The sequence below is a fragment of the Peromyscus eremicus genome, chromosome 1 (genome assembly GCF_949786415.1).
Source record: "Peromyscus eremicus chromosome 1, PerEre_H2_v1, whole genome shotgun sequence".
NCBI lineage: Eukaryota > Metazoa > Chordata > Mammalia > Rodentia > Cricetidae > Peromyscus > Peromyscus eremicus.
The window spans coordinates 186566664-186591329 of NC_081416.1; the positions used below are offsets into that span (position 1 = coordinate 186566664).

General features: G+C 40.8%; 1 protein-coding gene across 1 annotated transcript in view; it reads left to right on the forward strand.

Moving 5' to 3' along the window:
• Nucleotides 1-16330: 16330 nt before the first annotated feature.
• The window catches only part of LOC131903411 (zinc finger protein 660-like), a 39625-nt gene continuing 31289 nt past the window's right edge, over nt 16331-24666 (forward strand). The window contains 1 exon segment of the mRNA XM_059253970.1: nt 16331-16493. The gene's annotated coding sequence lies outside the window, so the exon portion shown is untranslated.

Consider the following 24666-nt stretch of genomic DNA (forward strand, 5'->3'; position numbering starts at 1 on the left):
CCAGCCTTGGGGCAGCTTGGATTTATCCGTCAGAACCACCCGCCAACACGTGTAATAAGCACGTGTAAAATCACAACACAGGGGAGTTAGAAAAGCACAGGTGAATTTCAATTCTAGGAGCTTTGTAACTGGTACAGTATCAAGAAAACCCGTTTGCAAACTACAGACACTGCAGATGCTCTACGAGATTATATGGAGAAAACATTCTGGCAACCATAAAAGAAAAAAAATCACGATACACCCCACTTCATAGGATCTCGACCTTACTGACAATGGTATGATATCCACAACAGAATTTTGAAAGCTGTGTCCTTCTGAGCAGCCTCGGCGAGCACACCCCGGTCCCTTCTCCCCTCCCGTGTCCCAGCCCCGCAGCTCCTCTGACCTGGGAGGTTCCAGGGCCGCCGGGCTGCGGTTCCCGCCACTGCGCTGCTGACTGGTGACTTTCCCAGGCCGCCCCGCGCGGGGACTGCGGCTCCGGGGAGGTTTCAGGCCCCCGAATACCCGCCGGGTCTTCCTCACATAATTCCGGAAAACTCAGTTCCAGGAGTCCATCAGGGAACGGTGAAATTTCCTGTCCCTAGCCCCGCCCAATACACCCTACTTCCGCTTACGTACTTCCTCCAACATGCCAACCTCCCGGTCTTTTTCTTACTTTGTTATCGAAGTGCACCTCGCTGCTTCTTTTCTCCTAAAGGCCAATGATCAGGCAGGTGTCCCCGCCCATCGGGGACCCGTCCCTCCCACTGGGTCTCAGGCTGCCTTCCACACAGCTCCAGCTGTCAGGCTGCCCTGGACCCGCTCTGCACAGCCTCCCCACATGCTTGCTGCCAGCCTGGACCAGACCTGGATCTAGGAGGATGCTGAACCCCGACCTCTAACCCTGTGCTCTTACCCCATCAGATACAAGTTATCCCGCCTAAGTTCTCATCTTGGAATACAAGCCTCCTGGGTTAAAACACACAGCAAAGAGAAAACCAACACCCTAAATTCTGTTACTAAAGCCCCATCCCCAAAACAAATTAAAACTAAGATAAAACACTCTTGGCTCAAAACACAAACCATATCTGTATCCCCTAAGGAAAGAAAGTTAAATAATAATAATAAAGTTAAATAATAATAAATAATAATAAATAATAAATAAGTTAAATGATGTCCAATATACAGAACTCAAAAACCAGAGTCATGTCCAAAATGCTCAAAACATGTAAAGCATGTGAATCAACTCAAAGAAGATTGGAACAAAATGATCCGTGGACAAGAAAACACTAGCAAATGCCTGAAGGATGCAAAGACATTGTAGGGTATGAATATTAAATTCAATAAGTACTTAAGAAACACCGAAAAAAATCCAAACTGAAATGAAACAGGAAATGAAAAATGCAATAACCCTAATAATAACTCAAAGAGATCAAGCAGGTAGGAGACAGAATATCAGCCTTGAAGACAAGGTAGAGGAGCTGGATGGCTCAAAGAAAATAATGAATTAAAATAAAAATGTTCTATGCAAGTAGCACTAGTTAAAGTTAAAAGTGAAGTTCCATCTGTATATTCTACACTTATTTGAAATATTCTAAATTTTTGAAACAGTAACTCATTCTGGAGAGCTTTCTTGGGAATCTGGAAAATCATTTCCATCACTATACAAATGAAGTGACACTAAAAAGTCATCTTTACTCTTCCCTCACAGAACTCCACTACTGCTGGTCAAATATCCAGAATTACACTATTAGCAACATTGACTTGGCAGAAGACAATTCAGTAACTCAGGGTTTAGAAAGGAAATAGGTATCTCAGGAAGTCAGTGGTCAGTCAGACCTTTAACAGCCCAGGGCTGAAGTCATGCTGTGCTGTGAGATGGGGATGTTGTGCTTGTGCTAATACAGAAACAAGTTTGTCTTCTGGGAAGGATACTGAAGGTGCTTTTATGGAAAACACAGAAAATTCCTTTTGAAAACTCAGGGGTGAATGTAGAAGCTTATGACTGTTCAAGATGCATAAAATAAGCCATTGAAATGGGCACAGCCTTAAACAGCTCAGTTACACTATTCCATCAATGACTCTGGGCATACTGAGGAAGGGGCAGTGGGAAGGAAATAAGAAAACATGGGCCCGGCCAGGACATGTCATGCTCTAGACTCCACACAGCTGTTGTAATCAGTAACCCAGAGCACCTGTACTCACCTGCACTGGGCTCAGTCAAGGCCAGCCCTGGACACAGTCAGTCTAGGAAGGGGAGAGGCTCACAGGGCCCCTTCCTTATAGTTCTCAACTGTGGCTATGGAGAGATTTTAGGAGAAGGGGAATCACTATCTTTACTTGTGTCTCTTCTAAGCCCAACAGGCTCCAAAACATAGCTCCAAACCCACATTCTCACAGATGGCCCTGGTTAATAGCAAAATGAGTAGAAATGAACATGAGAGAGAGTTATGGAATGAGGGAGAGAGAGAGATGGGGATAGAGAGGGAAGGAGACAGAGAGAATGATGTGTATGGGCCAGGACTGTAGGTAATAAGGGATCAGAGTGTGCCCTAAGCAAGGTATATCATGTGAAATGACAAAAAGTTAACAATAAAAGTTAAAAATTTTCATTTTTGCACTTTATCTGGTTTGATATCAGGTAATTTTAACTTCATACTGAATCTGGAATCCTTGCCTTCATTTTACATCAAGGAATGCTTTAAAGTAGCTTCAGTATCAGTTATCCTCTGAAATTCTGACATAATTCTGTGGGGATTCAATGTGCTTCTAGGGTTTTATTTTTAATCAGGGTGCGTTTATTTCTCCTTCATTGTTGTTGCTACTTATAAACTTCTCAAATTAGTTCGTGTTGGTATAATTTTGGTGTGTGGTATGAATCAGGAGAAGTGATCATTTCTTTTAAATTTCCTGAATCCATACCTGACACTGCTCAGGTGACCAAGAACCAGAGACTAGATATCCAGAGACTACGGTAAAACCAAAATACTACTGGTCTAAACAACAACAACAACACAGTGACTCCTAATGGTATATTGCTATACTCATAAATCTGTCCCTTATTCAGTCACCATCAGAGACGCTTCCTCCTGCAGCATGTGGGAACAAATACAGAGACTCATAGCCAGACATTAAGCAGAGAGAGATCTTGGAACACACAGCTCTAAATGGATTGTCTCCCGCAAATCCCACATCAGAGACCAGGTAACCCACAGAATAGGACCGTAAGAGACAGAGGGGATGGACGACACCAGGAAAAACAAGATCTCCAAATAAACTGAGCAAAGATCATATGAACTCACAGAGAATGAAGGCCCAAGCACAGGGCCAAGGTGGGTGTTCACCAGGTCAGCTGCTGTATTGTATCTTTCAGTTTAGTGTTTTTATGGGATTCCTAACATTGTGAACCAGTGGCTCTCTAATTCCTGTGCCTTCTCTTGGAGCTCTATTGTTGTGGTTTATTTTCAGTGTCCAGCTTTGAAGTGGTGGTTTTATTTTAGCTTATTATAATCTGTTTCATTATGTTTTGCTGTTGCCTTTTAGAAGCCTATTGTTTTCTAACAGGAGTTGATCTGGATGGGAGGCGAGGTGGAGAGGAACTGGGGGGAGTAGAGGGAGGAGAAACTTTTATCAGGATTTATTCAATGAGAAAAGTATCTATTTTTAATAAAAGGAGAAAATAGAAAATGCTATATTTTAAAAATTAATGAAATTCATGATGGCCCATTAACATGAAAATACAAAGGGGAGTTTTTATCAACTTATTCGGAAATAAACATTTTTATGTTCTAAACAGTGTTTACATGAATAAGTTCTCTATAGACTGATTTGTGTGTCCAAAATTATTCCTAAGCAAGGCTCAATTGCATGAGACCATTCCTGAACATCCATGAGCTGATTGTGGACACCCTATTTCAGACCTGGAATTCCAGTCATGTACTGGTTTTCTTGTGTGAAAAATGGGAGCCAAACCCACACAATTTGCATAAGGAGAGACTAAGCAGTTGAAATATGGGAATTCTGGGTCATGATTGGATTAGAACACCAGCCTTCCCTGATTAAAGCTACAGCATACAATGTGGGATTTTGGAAAAGGCATTCCATGCAGTGTATGGTCATTTGTGACTTTTTTTCTAATAAATCACTACATTTTTGTGTAGAGAATAAATGTTGGGGCTGGAGAGATGGCTCAGCGGTTAAGAACACTAGTTGTTTTTCCAGAGGTCCTGAGTTCAATTCCCAGCAACCACATGGTGGCTCACAGCCATCTGTAATGAGATCTGGCGCCCTCTTCTGACCTGCAGGCATATGTGCAGGCAGAACACTGTATACATAATAAAATAAATCTTAAAAAAAAAGAAGCAGCACACACAAAAATAAATAAATAAAAAGTAAATAAATAAGTAAATAAATAAATACATACATGTTTCCCAGACAATGAATCATAAGGATCTAACCATGAGTTCAATGTCATTCACTGACACAGCACAGTTTGGGGGATGTGTGTCATTTACAGAATTTTGTAGCACACTTTCTTTCTGTCTTCTGCAAGCTCCAAAGCACTTCATTCTGTCTCCCCCTATGCCATATCAAAGAAACCATCGGATTTGGGGCTAAAACCCTGGAGCAGGGAGCCCAACAATATTTCATTCTTTAGCTGATTTTTAGCCTACTAACTATGCCATTGATTAATTTGTCTGGTTTTTCCCCCCAATACTATGCTGGTTTTTATTGCTATAGCTTTGTAGTATAACATCCCACAGTTCTTCTGTTATTCAGGTTTGTTTGGGCCATCCTGGTTTTTTTTGTGTTATCATATGAAGCTAAAAATTGTTCCTTTAGGATCTGTAAAGATGTCTGGCAGAAGGGGTGCATGCCTCTAATTCCAGCACTCTGGAAACAGAGGCAGGCAGGTCTCTGGGTTCACGACTGGCCTGGTCCACAAAGTGAGTTCCAGGATAGCCAGGACAACAAAGAGAAAAACCTATCTCAAAACACCAGAAGCAAATATATGTGTGCGTGTGTGTGTGTGTGTGTGTGTGTGTGTGTGTGTGTATGAAGAATTATGTTAGGATTTTGATGGGGATTTTAATCTATTGTTTATTCTCATTAAGATGGTTATTTTTCCTATATTATTCCCACAAATCCATGAGCATGAGACATATTTCCATCTTCTAAAATCTTCAATTTCTTTCTTTAATAACTTGAATTTATTTTCTTTTACTACCTTTTATTGAATATTTTTCATACCATGTATTTTGAGTAATTTCATATCCTCCCAAGCACTCCAAACAGTCTACAACTCCCCATGTACTAAACATTATGTTTTTCTTTCTCTTTGAAAAAAAGAAACAAAAACAAAACCAAAAAATTACAAAAACTCAAAGATGGAAATCAAAACAAATCAGCGACAGACCCAGAAGCCAGTATTAAAGGGATGTGTCATCACTTCATTTTACGTTATTTGTTATCTTCATTGAGTTTCTTTCACATCATAAATACATTCCTTATTATGTGGAAGTGGTTGAGATTTCACTGAATTCCCTCAGGAAGTGACTGGTGCCCTTTGATTTTATGGTACATTCTAATAAGCGTTCTTTAAATTCTTTGTTTAGTATGATTGAGTTTACTCTCACCTAAGTACATGACTACGGCATTTTGAGTCATGTCACATTGATATCCTCCTGTGCCTCTTTGTTTCTGCATTGGGGTAGGCATGTACTGTGAGTGGAGCACACACGGGGTTTCTTCAGACCTCCATTTCCTTCCAGTGGATGGTTTGGTAATGTTGAAATGGGGCCTGTTTGGGCAGGCTTGATCTAAATTTCAGCCCATTGAGTCCTGTCTTCTGAAAATGATTCTCCCTATCACTCTGAGAATATGATAGTCATGATTGATTTCCTTCTATCTGAGCAACCTGAGTCATCATTTCAGATTAAACTGCAGGTTTTCCTGAAGCTAAAGACTTTAAACTTCAACACACAAGTTTGAAGCCAGGCGATATTGAAAGAAAACTATAAAACCAGACACATTAGAAACACACCTTAACATTCCCAGAGAAACACAAACACAGTATTTCATTTGTGGCACTCCTGAAAGGCAAATGTATATTACAAGCTATACTTTTTCACTCATATAAAGAAGCTTAACAACTCCTTGTTTGTTTAAAGAAGCTGTGCAAGATGGAAGAGGATAAAGGAAGAGTCATCTGCTGACCAATTTCTCTATGGGTTAGGGTTGGGGGCTGGAGTGATGGCTCAGTGGTCAGTAGCATTTGATGTTCTTGAAGAGGATGCAGGTTTCATACACAGCATCTACAGAAAGAGGTCAAAGCTGTCTCCATTTCCAGGGGTTGAAGAATCCCTCTTCTGATATTCACAGGTGTGAGGAAGTCATGTGGTGCATCCATACTTACGCAGGCAAATCATTCATGCACATAAATGATAAAATGGCTAAGTTTAAGTAAACCCAAGATTATAATTCATAAAGTATCTAAGGTGGGCCATGAAAACGTTAATGTATGTTTAGAGACCTTAGCAATTTATGACTTCTTGGTAAAAATGCTTGAACAACATTTTGTAATATCACTTAGTGACCTGCATGCTTTTTCTCTTCTTCAACACCTTACTTACAATTACTCTCAATCTTTTTAACATCTGAATGAGAGATTCAGCAGTAGAGAAGAAAACCACTGTGCAGTAATCAGAATGGTACAAAGAGAATATTGCTGTATACACATTTAGAATTCTCAAATAATAAATAAAAATTGCCTACTAAAAAAGAGGAAATGAAAAAGGAACCCATTTTCCAGAGATCTGCAAATGAAATGTTGGGGACCCCAAATGCATTTTACAGCTATGATTTCTACTACGATAGTTCTAGGAGAGCAGAAATTATTACTTGATAATCTGTTTCAGTTCAGTGAGTTAAGAAGCACAAATGGCCCCACTTACGGTGGTTACAGCTGGGTAGTGTAAATCAGTACTGTTAGGTCAGACCCACCTGTCTACTTCTGTGACCCACTCATGATATCATGTCTTCAGATAAATAGAGCTGTTCACCATGTAGAAGATATTGGTTAAACTTTCCTATTTTCACCTTAAGTCCAGGACCATGTGGGAAATTCCAAATGTGAAAAATGTCATAATCTGCCTGCAGTATTTCTTTCTGGTCATATTCACTCCTTCTCCAACAGGATTATTGAGTGGGTCTTCTTCAGAAAGGAGTTCATCTAAAAGACAAGGAGTATTGTACAGTACAGTGCACCCCTAATTAAGTCAGAAAATCTATTCTGATTTCGTCTTATTTTCTTTAACCACTCCCTCAAAATACAAGTTTATTAAATGTGCCCAGAAGAGAAAAGTAGGGGGAGCAGCGTTCTCATTCAAACCAGCAGAGGGTGGGTCCTAAATCAAACTCAGAGCTTGCTGACACAGGTAGTCTTGCAATTCAGTTTGCTCTGGCATCCTCTTTCTCTGGATTATAGACAGCCTGCTGTGCTAACAAGCATTCTTGGTTCCTTATTCCAGATCTACGTAAACTCCTTAAGCATGGTACTGTCTCGTCAGACGTGGCTTTCTGATTTCTGTAAGGAGTGAGAGGCCAGCCTGGAAGGAAAAGAAAGAGAGAGAGCTGAAAATAAGCAGAATTTCTCTCCTGAGTTCCTTGTCCCTTCTCTTACTTCACTTACCTCAATAATTCTTCCTATTCCCTTCATTTTTAAATTTTTAAGTGCATCTTTTTAATGTCTCTATGTTTGTGAACCACATTCATGCCTGATATATCTGGAGGTCAGAAGAAGGCATTGGATCCCTACATCTCGAGTCACAAGCAGCTATGAGTCACCATGTGGGTGCTGTGAATTGAATCTAGGTGCTTGGGTAAGAGCCTCAAGTGCTCTTAACCTCTCAGCAATCTCTCCAGCCTGGCCCCATTCCATTCTTGCAGAACAGGAGTTTGCCTGTTCCAATATCAGCTCCATCCTCCTGGAAGCTTTCCCATTTCCACTCTGTTGCCTCATTATATGGGGATTATACAGGGATGGTTGTCTGCCTTCTCTGTGCTCTACTTTCTCCTTATTACAGGGATATATAGACTGGTGCTTCCATTGTAGATACAGGAGGCAGGCAGATGGTATTTGTGAGCAAAGACTTCACAATTGCTAACAGGACTAGTGAGGTAAATGGGTCATAAAGGACTGACCTAGTTTTGTGGGTCCCTGGGTTTGACCACCAAAACAACAGAACAAACAATTAGTAACATTAAAGATCAACGTAGCAGGCAGCAGTGTGTTAGATTACTCACTGTAAAACCAAGGCTGTATTGAGCTCAGGTTCCTCTGCTAAACCCAGATAAATAAAATATACTTCTTTTTCTCTTCCTAGATGTGAATCAGAGAGTGATAACCTCACCCCAGATGGGCTTTTCATAAAATTATTTATTTATTTTTATTTTATGTGTTGGATGTTTATCTGCATGGATGTCTTTGGGCCCTCTGCATGAAATACTCACGGAAACCAGAAAAGGTCAATGTTTCCCCTGGACTGGATTTGCAGATGGTTGTGAGCTGCCATGTGGGTGCTGGGAATAGAACCTGTGTCCTCTGAAAGAGCAGCCAGCATTTTAACCATTGAGCCACCTCTCCAGCCCTCATACATACTTTTCTGAGGTAGGATCTCACTGAGTATCCCTGGCTGGCCTGGAATTCACTATGTAGACCAGGCTGGTCTTGACTGACAGAGCCATCTGCCTCTGCCTCCAGAGTGCTGGGATTAAAGACTTGCACCACCATTCGTGGATTTCACCAGACACTTTGAAATGTACAAATAAGTGTGAGAAATGTAAACAGAATTTGTCATCTTTTCTGTCAAACGCTGAAATAAGACACAATTCCATTTCAAAAATGTAAATAAGCTTCTTGGGATTATTTCAAATTTCTCAAGGGTCAACAACACTTTTGAGGTCAAAATGTTAAATAATGGTTTCATTTGGTGAACAAAACTGTGTCCAGGTTGTCAACTGCGTTGTTTTATCTTAGCCACTGTCAAAAGTATGTGAGGTGAGGTCTGACCAGTCAAACACTGGCCCCTTTCCAGGTAGGAACAAAGTCCTGTCTGACCCTTGCTGAATCTGTTTTCATGCTAGACTTGGCACAGCTATACTTGCTCCCACAGAAGTAAGATTTTTTTACCTTGCCATTATTTTGAGATGCTCAGACCCATTCCTAACATTAGAGGAGCTTAATTTTCTACTTCTGTAGAAATGTCGTCCTTTGCCTGAGTGTAATGGTATACTTACCTTCTATATTGTCTCATGTGTGAATATAAACATGCTAGTAATGTACCAGTTTTCACTGGTCATTTATGTATTTTACTTTCTTTCTGTTGTTGATATTTGCAGTCGAGTTATATAAGAAAATAAAATATTCCAGCATTTATCTTTGATAGGTTTGAAAACTTGTTCTCTTTCTCAGTCTTTTTTCACACTGGAGAATGCTCCTTGGAGTTAGGGAAGACTGGGCATCTTCTGCTGTTGTGTGGATGATTCTCTAGACTGCGGGGCATTATTCATTTTCTGTGCTGTTCATGGTTTTCTTTCTCACTAGTATTCTGTTGGATTTCATTATCTGTCACTAAGTGTTAGACATTGAACTTTCCCAGCATTTCTGTCTATTTTCTCCCTACCATTCTACTAATGATTGTGTCATGTGTTTGGAAACGTTGAGTAAAATGAACCCATGCTGATAATATAGCCTTCTAGTAAACGCTACATTTTGTCCTTGGTCAGTATTCTTTCTTTGTGTGTTTTGAGAGTTTTGTGTTGGATTGTCTGTTACCTTCCAAAATTGTGGCTGCCCATCTTATTTATTGCTATCCACATTCATGATGTTTCTTTTAAAACCTCCTTTCACACTGAACATTTGGTGTCCTTAAGATCCAGAGTGATAAGGGCTAAATTGATAAGGGCTAGATTGAAGTAATGCAGACCAGCTGGATAGTGCTTATTTCTCCAGTTCTGATCCTCTCCTTTACCAGCCGCCTAATCAGCCTGTTGTCTCCCTGGCTTCTTTGCTGACCAGAGGTCCCACCTCAACAACTCCTTGCAGTGTTTCCCTTCTCCAGCAAGTCAGACGGGATTTCCAGGCCAGTGTGTCCTCCTGGGAAACTCACACCACAGCACAGTGTATTGGTACTTGGGCTGCCACAGTTGGTACGGCTGCATCAGGGATCAGGGGCTGGCATTGATGTGGTGTTGGCAGCTTGGTTATTGGCTATGCCAGGAAACCATCTCCCAAGGATCCACCCTTCTCCTGTTCTGTCCTGGGCTTTCCCCTGTCTGAGGCCACGGGGGTCACCTGTTTGATGGTTGCCTTACTCATCGTCTTCCTCACCGAGACTCTGCGTGGTCACGCAGCTGTCCCTGGTGCTTTGACTCAGTGACAGTCCCAGTGCTGAAGTGTGAAAAGTTTACTATTAAAGGTAGTGTCCCTCTGAAGTAAATTTACAGAGCAAATCTTTCTGTCATTTAAAATCCTTCACTCTCAGTGTGTTGTGTCATATTTGAATGAATGTTTTGTGGGAAATATATGCTTCAATTTCATTTTCACTTTTTAGCCCTGGCTGGCCCACATCTCTTCATGTACACCAGGATGGGCTCCAACACACAGAGCTCCACCTGGTCCTGTCTCTCACACCCAGCCTCATTTTTAATTTGTTTTATTTTTCAAGGAGCTTCATGCTGAGTTGCATTGTGGGTGCAGTAAGTTGGACTTCTACTAATACTGTGGGTGTATGTTATTGCTTTTGTTTTGTCTCTAGTATTTCTTGTTAATATCAATGTAGTTTATATGAGCATTTTGGACACTTTGATTCGAAAAGGCAAGAAGACACAATCTCAGAGCAGAACACCAGTGAGAAATGGCTGCTCCTCCAGGAAATACATTCAAGATCAGTGTAATGTCTATTTTTTTTTTTCTGGGAATGTCATATATTGAGAATATGCAAACCTTTAAAACTCCGTTTTGAAAATGTTACCTGGTGCTTGGAGAGGTGGCCCAGTAACAAAGCACACTTTATGCTCTTGCAGAGGATTGGAAGTCAGTTCATTAACTCATGTGTTGGCTTGTAACCATCCATATTCCAGATCCAAGGGATTTAACATCTGTTAGGATTTTTCATCGCTACCACATGTGATGCTTTTTATGTTGTTTAATAAAGACAGAGAAAAACACTTTTTTATGGACAGACACATACAGAATACAGAGAGAGAGAGAGAGAGAGAGAGAGAGAGAGAGAGAGAGAGAGAGAGAGAGAGAGCAAACAGACACACAGGGTAGATTCACAAGACAACTTTCAGGCAGACACAGACTCAAACTCATGGAACAGTGAACCAGGGAATGGAAGAGACAGGGAACTTCAAGTAGAGAATTCACATCTGGACTTGTTCTTATTTAATGGGTGCAAGGGAAAATGCTCTCATTTTTTCTCTTGACTCAGCTAGGATTATTTGTGATGTGGAGTTAATCACTAATGTGTTTAGTCCATGCACATATGCAGAATCTATTAGCTAGTGACATCATTGTTTTTCCATATGGAGAGAAACAATAGAACTTATCACAAAGTGAAGCAAGCAGTCTTGTCATCTGAAGAGTGCCCATGGGCTCCAAACCCTGTGCTTTAAGGACAGACCCCTATCTTTGCATTGGTTTTCCTGTGTGCACACCTCCAGGCAGAGCTAGGATGCTTATTTACTTTTCATGATCATGACAGCGCAGCTTAAACCTCAGAACACACCAGAGAAACCTGATCCTCATAATCACGACAAATGTATTTCTTAGTGAGAATTTCTAAAGGGACTGGAGTAATTCTGCAGTCTCTTTTCCTCAGCCTATGCAGATGGACATGGGTTCATACAGAGAATTGTAGGCAACAATCAGAAGTGCATCAATGGATAACGGGCTAATCAATATAGCATGTATGATAGTTCTATTTCTAGGGTTTTGGGAATAATATAGAATGCTTTCTAAAGTGGCTGCTCTAGTTTATGCATCAACAAGCAGTGTATAACAGTGTCATTTTCCAACATTCACCTTAGAATTGTTATTTATCCTGGCAATGGTCATTCTAACAGGGTGAAATGGAATCTTTAAGGAGATTTAGTCTGCATATACCTGATACCTAAGTATACAGAACTCTTTGTCAACATGACTTGAGGAGTACCCAAGCTAACTTCACAGCCTAATCAGGAGACATGAGTGTACAAACATACCTACGGACCTTAAAGCTTTCATGGAACTAAATTAGAAAAAGCCAAAAGAAATGATCAAATATTCTGATTCATATCACACACCAAATTACACCAACATGAAGTGATTCGACAGGTTTATAAGCAGCAACAACAATGAAGAAGAAATAAATGCACCTTATTAAAAAGAAAACCCAAGAAGCAGATTAATTCATCCAAGAATTATGTCAGAATTTCAGAGGATAATTGATCCTGAATCCACTTAAAGTATTCCCTGATGTAAAATGGAGTCAAGACTTTCAGATTCTTTATGAATTTAATATTACCTGATACCAAACCAGATAAAGAGGAAAATTGAAAAACTTTAACTTTTATTTTTATCTTTTTGTCATTTCACATGATGTACCTTGCTTAGTGCACACTCTGATCCCTTACTCCCTGCAGTTCTATCCCATACACATCCTTCTCTCTGTCTCCCTCCCTCTCTATCCCCATCTCTCTCTCTCCCTCATTCCATAACTCTCTCTCATGTTCATTTCTTCTTATTTTGCTTTTGACCCACCAAGATTAACCAGGGCCATCTGTGAGAATGTGGGTTTGGAGCTGTTTTGGAGCTTGTTGGGCTTAGCAGAAGAGACACAAGTAAAGATAGTGATTCCCCTTCTCCTAAAATCTCTCCATAGCCACAGTTGAGAGCTAAAGGGAGGGGTCCTGTGAGCCTCTCCCCTTCCTAGACTGACTGTGTCCAGGGCTGGCCTTGACTGAGCCCAGTGCAGGTGAGTACAGTTGCTCTGGGTTACTGATTACAACAGCTGTGTGGAGTCTAGAGCATGACATGTCCTGGCCCGGCCCATGTTTGTTTTCTTATTTCCTTCCCACTGTCCCATTCCTCAATATTCCCAGAGCATTGATGGGATAGTGTAACTGAGCTGTTTAAGGCTGTGCCATTTCAATGGCTTATTTTATGCATCTTGAACAGCCACAAGCTTCTATATTCACCCCTGAGTTTTCAAAAGGAATTTTCTGTGTTTTCCATAAAAGCACCTTCAGAATCCTTCCCAGAAGACCAACTTGTTCCTGTGTTAGCACAAGCACAACATCCCCATCTCACAGCACAGCATGACTTCAGCCCTGGGCTGTTAAAGGTCTGACTGACCACTGACTTCCTGAGATACCTATTTCCTTTCTAAACCCTGAGTTACTGAACTGTCTTCCCCCAGTCAACATTGCTAATGGTGTAATTCTGGGTATTTGAGTGGCAGTAGTGGAGTTCTGTGAGGGAAGAGTAAAGATGACTTTTTAGTGTCACTTCATTTGTATAGTGATGGTAATGATTATCCAGCTTCCTGGGAAAGCTCTCCAGAATGAGTTACTGTTTCAAAAATTTAGAATATTTCAAATAAGTGTAGAATATACAGATGGAACTTCTCTTTTACCTTTAACTAGTGCTACTTGCATAGAACATTTTTATTTTAATTCATTATTTTCTTTGAGCCATCCAGCTCCTCTACCTTGTCTTCAAGGCTGATATTCTGTCTCCTACCTGCTTGATCTCTTTGAGTTATTATTAGGGTTATTGCATTTTTCATTTCCTGTTTCATTTCAGTTTGGATTTTTTTCGGTGTTTCTTAAGTACTTATTGAATTTAATATTCATACCCTACAATGTCTTTGCATCCTTCAGGCATTTGCTAGTGTTTTCTTGTCCACGGATCATTTTGTTCCAATCTTCTTTGAGTTGATTCACATGCTTTACATGTTTTGAGCATTTTGGACATGACTCTGGTTTTTGAGTTCTGTATATTGGATATCATTTAACTTTCTTTCCTTAGGGGATACAGATATGGTTTGTGTTTTGAGCCAAGAGTGTTTTATCTTAGTTTTAATTTGTTTTGGGGATGGGGCTTTAGTAACAGAATTTAGGGTGTTGGTTTTCTTTTTCTGTGTGTTTTAACCCAGGAGGCTTGTATTCCAAGATGAGAACTTAGGCGGGATAACTTGTATCTGATGGGGTCAGAGCACAGGGTTAGAGGTCGGGGTTCAGCATCCTCCTAGATCCAGTTCTGGTCCAGGCTGGCAGCAAGCATGTGGGGAGGCTGTGCAGAGCGGGTCCAGGACAGCCTGACAGCTGGAGCTGTGTGGAAGGCAGCCTGAGACCGAGTGGGAGGGACGGTCCCCGATGGGGCGCGACACCTGCCCGATCATTGGCCTTTAGGAGAAAATAAACAGCGGGGTGTACTTTGATAACAAAACAAGAAGATTGCTCAGTGGTTAAGAGCACTGGCTGCTCTCCCAGAGGACCCAGGTTCAAATTCCAGCAAGCACAAGGCAGCTCACAGCTGTCTCTGACTCCAAGATCTGACACCCTCACACAGCCATACATGCAGGCAAAACGCCAATGCATCTAAAATAAAAATAAATAAATTTTTAAAAAGGGGGAGGGGGGGAGAAAGGAAGGAAGACTAAGAGCCGGATGTTGGCTTGCTGGAGGAAGAATGTAACCGGAAGCAGCCATGCATTGGGCGGCGCCCGGCAGAGCCGCTTCAGGGAACCATGCTGAAGGGACAGCGATTTCCACCGTTCTTTGTTAGACTCGTGTAGCCGCTTTGTCCCGAACTGCATGAGAAGGACACGGCGGGGTGTCGCGGGGACCCGAAACCTCCCCGGAGCCGCAGTCTCCGCGGGGCGGCCTGGGAAAGTCACCAGTCAGCAGCGCAGTGGCGGGAACCGCAGCCCGGCGGCCCTGGAACCTCCCAGGTCAGAGGAGCTGCGGGGCTGGGACACGGGAGGGGAGGGACCGGGGTGTGCTCGCCGAGGCTGCTCAGAAGGACACAGCTTCCAAAATTCTGTTGTGGATATCATACCGTTGTCAGTAAGGTCGAGATCCTATGAAGTGGGGTGTATCGTGATTTTTTTTCTTTTATGGTTGCCAGAATGTTTTCTCCATATAATCTCGTAGAGCATCTTCAGTGTCTGTAGTTTGCAAACGGGGTTTCTTTGATACTGTACCAGTTACAACGCTCCTAGAATTGTAATTCATCCATAGTTTCTTAACGCCCCTGCTGCACTACTTGCCTCTACAATAGAGTGGCTTGTGGCCTGAGGAACTGGCTTCCCTAGAGAGCTTTGTAGATATTAGTCATATGAGAAACCTTTGTAGATTTGATTGAATCAGAAAATGTACGTTACAAAGCACCACAGTTATAGTTGTAAATATTAACATTTACTGAGCAAAGTTTTACTCCCCATTCATTTTCCACCTGAGATGTATGCAGTCTGTTGTAAACACAGAATTCCGAAATATGTCTTCATATGCTTAGTTGTTGATGTTACTCCTTAGGTCTGATGATAAATGAGGACACGACTACTTTAAATGTGGTTGAGGAGAAGGTTTATTGTAGGTATGAGGGAGAAAATAGCCAGAGGCATCTGGAAGGGTCCAGAATGAACTGGTCCATGAGAGGGGAGAGAAGAGGAGAGAGAGAAATGAAGAGAAGACAGGAGAGAGGTGGAGGCCAAGAGAGGAACCTGGAGCCTAGTGGCCAAAAGAGCACCTGGCAAAAATGTCCACTTGATATGTTAATGGGTACTTCAGTTAGCCTTTTGACAGGAGTATTTTGCCCTCTGATAAGGTTCAGGCAAGCCCCATATACGTGCTGTGAAAAGACGTCATCAGGCCACACAAAACTAGAAAACGCTTTTGAATATTTATGATTGGACACCTACATCAGAAAAATGTCTCCTTGTTCTAGAAATGCAGTCTGCCCATGCACATGTGACAAACTGTTGTTTTTTATGTGATGGTTTGTTGACATTCAGTGCTGTGACTGTGGACTTCTTGTAGGAGGAGTGGGAATGCCTGGACCCTGCTCTCAGGGCTTTTTTTTCAGAGATCTCTTCTTGGAGAAGTGCAGCAGTCTGGTTCTGAGGGTCAGAATAATTTTCTTGCAGTCTATCTTGCTCCCCCTCAGGGTTCTTGGACAGACCACTCTGCATGTGTGTGAGCTGTGTGTGAATGAGGTTTCACATCCCATAAAGTGAGATCCTCAGAGATAAAGAGATGTTTTTCGTGATATTTTCTCTCCTTCATGTTTATCCTTTGGCAGGTGTTTTCTTCTTTTGTTTTTGTTCCGTGGAAAGTTCCAGGTGCTTTCTGAAGATTCCCTTCCCCATATGCAAGTCTCACATTGCTCAGTGAGTCCTGCTCACCTGTGGAGCAGAACAAAGAACCCTGCATGGTGAAGAGAGAGGAGACAGTAGCAAAGGATCCAGGTGTGTTACAAGGAATGAGGAAGGGGTGGGGTAGGTGTCAAGTGATAGTTGAGACAGGAAGTTGGTTTTGGTAGATTCTGTTTCATTAATGATTATGGAAAATTTCACTGAGATAATCTTAGATGTGATACTGAATTTGCCATCGTTGGCTGTGTAGAGAGCAGTCAATTGTTCTCAGTATTTGATGAGTTATGAGTCTCTGAAATACCTGTTGTTCATTGAAACCAAAGTTTCTTTGACCCAGGCTGAAAGCAGCACCCCAGATATGAGAGTGAACTGAGCTATTTAAAGGCAGGTTGAGTATTGTACATGTAGCAAATATCAGTAGTGGCTCCCTGCCTAGGGCCTGTGACCTTTGTTATCATTGCTTTTGGCGAGGTTCCCCGTCCATCCATGTATTTCCTTCTGTGGAGCTGGCCTCATAGTGAACCAGAAAACCTGGTACTCATAGAAGAGTCTTCCTCCTATGACACCCATGGGCATGCCTTGCCTTACAGATTGGGATTATTGTACATAGGATCCAAATCTGGATATGGCCATTGATAACTCCACCTCCTTACCCAGCCTGCATACCTGTTTTTGACAATATGAATGCTATGACCAGGGAGTCCCAGATATCTGTAGACAGTGTGAGTGGTCTGATGTGAACTTTCCCAAGATGGTCCAATTGCCTCTGACTCTCCTTTGTTGTCCTCTTTAAATTTCTCTGTCTTTTTTGATTGTGTACACACTGATGCACTGTGTTGAATTAGTCCTGATTCAAGTGGAATAATTCAAATTGTTCTGCTTTTGTACTGTTTGGTTTAGCTTTGTGTCTCTTCATGTTCATTATGCTGAGGTATGTTTCTCCTGTTCTCACATTCTGGAGAGCTTTATACTAAGCAAATGTCATATTTTATGTATCTGACATAGTCTTTTTTTTTCTTTCACTGAGCCCACTTATTTGATGTCTTACATTGATTAGTTTGTAGATCTTGCACTCTTGGTGTGAACTCAGCTTTCCTTCCATTTCCTTATAATTTAGAGAGATTGTCTGTGTCTGTTTCCTTCCCAGCAAGTAGTCTGTGATTTTCCTTTGTACATATTAGTTTGGGTTCATCTTCTTTGAGTGTCAAGGTAAAGCCAGCTCTTTATGATGACTTTCTAGCATTCATTTTCTTTGTGTTTTATTTACTAGTCTCCTTTTTTTTTCCTTGATTTTTCGAGACAGGGTTTCTCTGCGTAGTCCTGGATATGTTGATATTCCCAGTACTTGTCAAGATATGAGATGATACAAAATATAACTGTGACATATATTTATGTACATATACTGTGGTTTTATAATTATGTAAACATAAAATCTGTTATCCACACATGCAGAATGAATGCTTCTTTTGTGACCCAGATTTAACGTAAGATATAACATATAGTTATATAAGCCAAGAGACTAAACACATGAAAGTATACTTTCTCATGAAAGTATAAAGTTAATTTCCATAGAGGAAAATGGTAGCAGCCAGGGACTGAAAGACCTCAGAGTTGTCATAGTGAATATTTATTGTCAACTTGAATGTATTAAGAACTATCTTGAGGCTGGAGAGATGGCTCAGAGGTTAAAAGTACTTATTGCTCTTGCAGAGGACCAGGGTTCCATCTTAGCATCCACATCGTGGTCCATAGCCACCCATAACTCCGGTTCTTGGAGATCTGATCCCCTCTTCTCACATCCATGGATACCATGCACGCAAGTAGTGCATATACATACATGCAGGCAAAACATTCCCAAATAAAATAAGTAAAATGAATAAATCTAATTTAAAAATTGTCTAAAAACTGCCTGGAAGAATAATAAGGTACATGTCTGTGTATGTCTGGGAAGGTCTTTCCACAGAGGATAGGGCTTTGAAGGTTTTGGCCTGATCAGTGAATAATCAATGAATAATCCTCACATTAGCTCATAATGAGATTGGGTTGTTGGAAGCTAGTAGAAAAAGCAGGAAGAAGACAGATCGTAGAGAGGATATAATTCACAGGGGCAAGCTTGAAAAGATATACCTTATCCCTCTACCTTCTTGAACATTCTCTTCTCCCTGGCACCCACCAACTGGGTTCGGCCATGCCTCCAATTTGATGGGTCTGTATTAATGTTTCCTACAGCAATTTAGCACTCACATTAGATTTTAAACAGATTTTATGACCTGAATTGTAATATTCTACCTTTTAAATAGGTTCAGGTGGGTTTCAAGGGATCAATATTCTTACACAAATTTGTGCAAGCTACTAAAGTAGAAACATGTCCATCTCTAAGAAGAACTAATTTGGAATGATAATCTTTTCCTCAGTGACCATTTTATAGTAGACAATGATGAGAATGATTAAAACTGGATCTGATAATAAGTTTACTGTATTGAGAGAAAAACATGATGTGTCTTTTCTCCAAGACAGCAGGATACACATGATAAATACATGTACTGTATCTGCCAGGTAGAATGAACTGAAATGTACCCTAAGTTTCTTTTTTCCTTTAGATTGTTTACTTATTTTTATTTTTATGTGCATTGGTGTTTGCCTGTGTCTATGCCTTTGTAAGGGTTTTGGGTTCCCTGGAACTGTAGTTACAGATACTCGTGAGCCGTTATGTGGGTGTTGGGATTTGAACCTGGGTCCTCTGAAAGAGCAGTCAGTACTCTTAACCACTGAGCCATCTCTCCAGTCCTGTATTCTAAGTATTTTTTATCAGCGAGAAATGCTGACAGCATTTTCAGACAAGGTGTAAGCAGTCCTATCCCCACCTCTATATTGTACCATGTGGATTATAGCAGTAAGAGTTTTCAGGAGATACTGACCTGTTCTTGTGCATAAGTCATTAATTTTTAAGCATTAACTAATGTCCCATTTAATGACTGTTCTCTTTTTTTTTCCTTTGGAAGAGGAAGACTCCCCTACCTCATGTTTTTCCTGTCCCTGTTTTTTTGTAGATAAAGATTCTGAAGAGAAGTTTTGATGGACAGACCTCTGTTTATTTCTTTAAAAAACTAATTAAGTATAGGAGTGTTCATTTGCATGTTTTTATGTGAACAGCATGTGTGTGATGGCCATGGAGCCCTGAGATAGTCACCAAATCCATGGCACAGGAGTTAGGTAAAATTGTAGGTTGCCTAATGTGTAGAGAGAATTAGACCCTTTCTCTTTAGGAACAACAAGTGTCCTTAACCCCTGAGACATCTTTCCAAGTCCCAGGTTTACATTTCTGGTGCACTTTCATGATAGAGTCAGTATGTAACACTGCAAATTCTATTTTTTGAGAATGTTAGAATAGAATCAAGTGAGATGCGGCTGCAGACAGGATTGATCCAGTGTCAGTATTGCAGCAAGTCTGACAGTTGTAGAATTTGGAAGCAAAGTTTTGCTCATCATAACATCATCATCTGAGATATGATACTGGGGTGCTATTTGATATCAACACAGAGTTCTTAAGCTACATCTAGACCTCAGATACAAAACTTATATTCCCCAAACGTTTGTTGACTCTGAGACTATTGTCATTTCGATTTATAGAAATAGAAAATTCAATACAGACTGTGACTATTTTAGAAAGCATCTTTTATTGTTTTGTTTTTGTTTTTGTTTTTTTGAGACAGGGTTTCTCTGTATAGCCTTGGCTGTCCTAGAACTCTTTATGTAGACCAGGCTGGCGTCGTTCCCTCAGAGATCTGCTTGCCTCTGCCTCCCTATGGTGATATTTTATCTGTGTCTCCCAATAAAGTTTACCTGAGGATCAGAGGAAAAAGCCAGCCACTATATTAGACATAGAAGTCAGGCTATGGTAGCACATGCCTTTAATCCTATTATTTGGGAGGCAGTGATCTGTCTGCATCTCTGTGAGTTCAAGGCCACACTGGGAACAGAGCCAGGCATGGTGGCACATGCCTTAAATCACAGCACTAACCATAGAGGTCTGTAGGTCTGTACAGACAGACAGGAAGTGACAGAGATGGGCAGGAAGAGGAAGTGATGTAGCTGGACAGAGAGCAAATGAGATAGCAGAACAGAAAGGCATATAGGTGTGGGTATACAGGAAGTAGGCCTCTTTGGAGACTGAGGTGTCAGTGAGGTGAGGTTAGCTTATGGCTTCTCCTATTCTTCTGATCTCCCAGGTTTTTACCCCTATATCTGGCTCCTAGTTTTTATTTAATAAGAGCTTTTAAGATTTGTGTTATACCTCGTGCTGTGGGATGGTCTGTATGTCAAGTGTGTTGCTGATTGGTTAATAAATAAATCACTGATTGGCCAGTGGCTAGGCAGGAAGTATAGGCGGGACAAGGAGGAGAATAAAGCTAGGAAGTGAAAGGGTGAGTCAGAGAGACACTGCCAGCCGCCACAATGACAAACAGCATGTGAAGATGCCGGTAAGCCACGAGCCACGTGGCAAGGTATAGATTTATAGAAATGGATTAATTTAAGCTGTAAGAACAGTTAGCAAGAAGCTTGCCACGGCCATACAGTTTGTAACCAATATAAGTCTCTGTGTTTACTTGGTTGGGTTTGAGCGGCTGTGGGACTGGCAGGTGAGAGAGATTTGTCCTGACTGTGGGCCAGGCAGGAAAACTCTAGCTACAACCTCCCAAGTGCTGAGATTAAAAGCATGTGCCACCACTGTCCACCCAAAAATATCTTTCATTAAAATTACATTTCATATTTATTTTATGTGACTATATTTGCTTGACTGTATGCATATATGATATGTGTGCCTCTAGCCTGTAGAATTCAGAATTGAGCATTGGATCTCATGGAACCAGAGTTAAAATCTGTTGTGTTGTGCCATGAGGGTGCTAGGAACCAAACTGCATTTTGCCACATTCTGTTTCTGTAGAAATAGTTCTGGAATATTCTAACATACAACATCTCGTGATTGTCCTATTGTACACATTACCGACTTTCTATGTTATAACTAATAGGAGAAAATACAATGTATCTGACTGCATATGATGATGTCCTTATTTCATCTGTGTCACATTTTTGTGTTCTTATCAATATTATATACATTTCATTACTTTCATTTACACATACTGTGAAATTAGGACAATTTTTGCCTCAAAGTTTGTTTCCTGATTTCAAACTGTGATGGTTTGAGTAGGTCCTTCATATTCTATTTATTTTGTGGTCTGTTTTTTAATTTCCTGATAAAATGCTAGCAGGACTCTGATAAGAATTGATTGGTATCTCTATAAAATATTAAACTTGTCTATATTGTCTTCTCATTGATTTTTTTTCCTGTTATTTCTCCATGATTTCTACTGCAGTAATTTTAATTGATTTTAAAATCTTGGTTTAATCTTTTAAAGGGTTTGAATGCTCTGTGTTTTCTCAATTTCATATATATTTTGGATTACTTTGTTCATAAACAAATTGCTTAGTACCTTTGGAAAATGGAAGCCTTCTTAATGATTTCATTCCTGTATTTGAATGAGAGCATGCTCCCATAGTGTCACTCACTGTTTATATGTCATGTATGTAATTTGCTTTGATTTGCTGTTGCTGTTATATATATGTTGATCAGTGAGTATTTATTCATCAATTCACGAATGTACGATAATAAGTAATTTCATACAGAACCACATGTGTGAGATGGTTGAAACTTATGTGAATTCTTTGCTTGTTTGATTGTTAAAGAAGCTGCACACTTACTGGGCAGCAGTGGCACACACCTTTAATCCCAGCACTCCGGAGGCAGAGCTAGGCAGATCTCTGTGAGTTGGAGGCCAGCCTGGGCTACAGAGCGAGATCCAGGACATGAACCAAAACTACATGGAGAAACTCTGTCTTGAAAAACCAAACCAAACCAAAATAAAAAACCAAAAACAAACAAACAAACAAAAAAAAAGACTCTGCACACTGATTTGCCTGGTGACTGCAGGAAGTTGGAATCCCACTGACACTGTGTCTCTCAGGTCTTTCTGCTGCTTTATCTGAAAGATTAGTCACAAGAGGACCTTGAGTGTGGACACTAAGCAGATAGAAAGGAGACATTACTACACATTATTTGAGAGTTTTGTCCATGACTAACAATGTGTAACGTGGAGGTTCCAGACAGGAGATTGGTGTCAGGATGAGATGTGTGCCCACTATGATGAGTGCTACTCACTGACCAGCTGTAACAGGTGCCCTGAGTGTCAGGAATAGTGTGTCAGCATCTCTCATTTCATTATGTTTCTTGTAAAGGCAATCAGGTGGTTTTGAGCAAAAGTGCAGACCAATGCATTAAACAGGTGAAAGAATTTCGCATCTGTGATTGGAAGGGTGAATGTTTGGGGTGTGAACTCTACAGAGCCTGGTCTAGAGAGGGCAGAAATGGTGGACCTGACCCTGACTCCATTAATAGTTTTTATGTAGATAATGCAGAAGACAGTTGCAGAAATGAAATCATCAGTTCTGTTCCTTTCATGTCTTTTTTTTTTTCTTAGTGGGACCCTCTATCAGTGACTATGAGGGTCCAGCCCCTCGATAGTCCCCTCCCAGGGTCCAGGAAGAATCTACAACCAGCTGATAATTAATCTTTGATGAAAAGAAATGAATCTATGTGCACGAAACTCCTTAGTTCATACACTTTATTATTCTGTGATAGTTCTCTCTCTACACAGCTTCTATTCTGCTCTCATGTCTAGCTCCTTTCTTGCCTGATTTCTCTCTATATTTATCTACTGTCCCCTCTAGGTTCTATCTTAATTCCTTCATCTAGTTCTGTCCCTTCTAGGTTCTCATCTATCTAGTTCTTTCCCCTATCAGCTCCTCTCCCATCTCCTTCTCTCTCATCTGGCTCTTCCTCATCTTCCATCTCGTTCCTCGAGTCCTCTTTTCTAGCCCTTCAATCTAGTTCTTCCCCATCTCAGTTTGTTCCTCTCAAATTCTTACCCATCTAGTTCTTCCATTCTCTTTTCTCTTCTCCCCCTTGTGCCCTGGAAGTCCTGGTATATAAAGGGAGGGTCCGAGCTAAATTGTGTAAAGCTATTACTTAACGTCCACCTCTCCTAGGCGGTGTCTCCTTGTGGAATTTGTTAGGAGACTTGCACGTGGGCTGTTATCATTGTTATCCTCGGAAGTTGGGCTCCCACTTGGATGGTGTTTCCTGTAGTCCTTGAAAGTGGCTAAGGAAGGTATCTGATTCCAGAGAAAGCCTTTCCCGAGGCTGTTCTCCATATACCTAGAATGTGTGTGTCTAGAGAGTGATCAGTCCACACTGTTAGCCCTTCTTAGGGAAAAGTCAATTTGGAAAAATATGAAGGCACACATGATTTTCATAACAGAATACAGGTGATATATAACAAGCCAAGTAACACTGAAAACTCCTTGGGATTTGGCTTCCTCTGGAGGAATTCCCTGATTCCTCCAGGTAGTGACTTTGCCATAGCCAGCTGAGTTCTTATGGTATATTCCTGCGGCCTGCAACAACCCTCTGAGTTTAACTAAATTTATCTGAGCATGGGTGGGTGGTTACTTAGTGGATCCTGGGCAACCCCTAAATGGCTCCACTTCTGAAAGAGACATCCCTATTGACTGCTACAAACTACCTATGGACATGCAGTTAAGGTCCCAATGTCGAGTGCTTCTCTCTTAGCCTTGATGAAATGTTGATGGACTCAGTCTCATGAGACATCTTGCGGATGAACACAGAGGCATACTTGGGTCCAGAACTTTTTTTACTGCATGTCCTTCATCCTCTGGCTCTTCCATTTTCTACTCTGTCTTCCAGATTGTTCCTTTGACCTGGACCTGAAAGTTGTTTTTCAGTTACAGGCTTCTGAGGCTGAAGGTCCATGGGTCAGAAAAAAAAAAGAAAAGAAAAGAAAGAAAAGATGGGCTCAAGAGCCCTGCACAGGCTGTATCTTATGCCTGCAGGGTTATTAAGAAATGCAGCATCTTATAGACAGTTCTAAATTTTAGAATGGAAATGGACTATTTGATCGTTTCTTAATATTCTTTGTTTTGTTATATTGATAGATTTGGCTTTTTCTCATATATATATGTATTAGGTTTTTTTTGAAGCTATATAGTATTTTTATATTTGTTTTACAGAATATTATCCATATACATTTCAAGAAATCACTGGAGGAAAATATAGACATATACCTTTTTGTTATTTTTTTTTTGTCTGTTACGTTTCTTCTCTTTCTAAGTTCTTTTCTATTTCATTGAT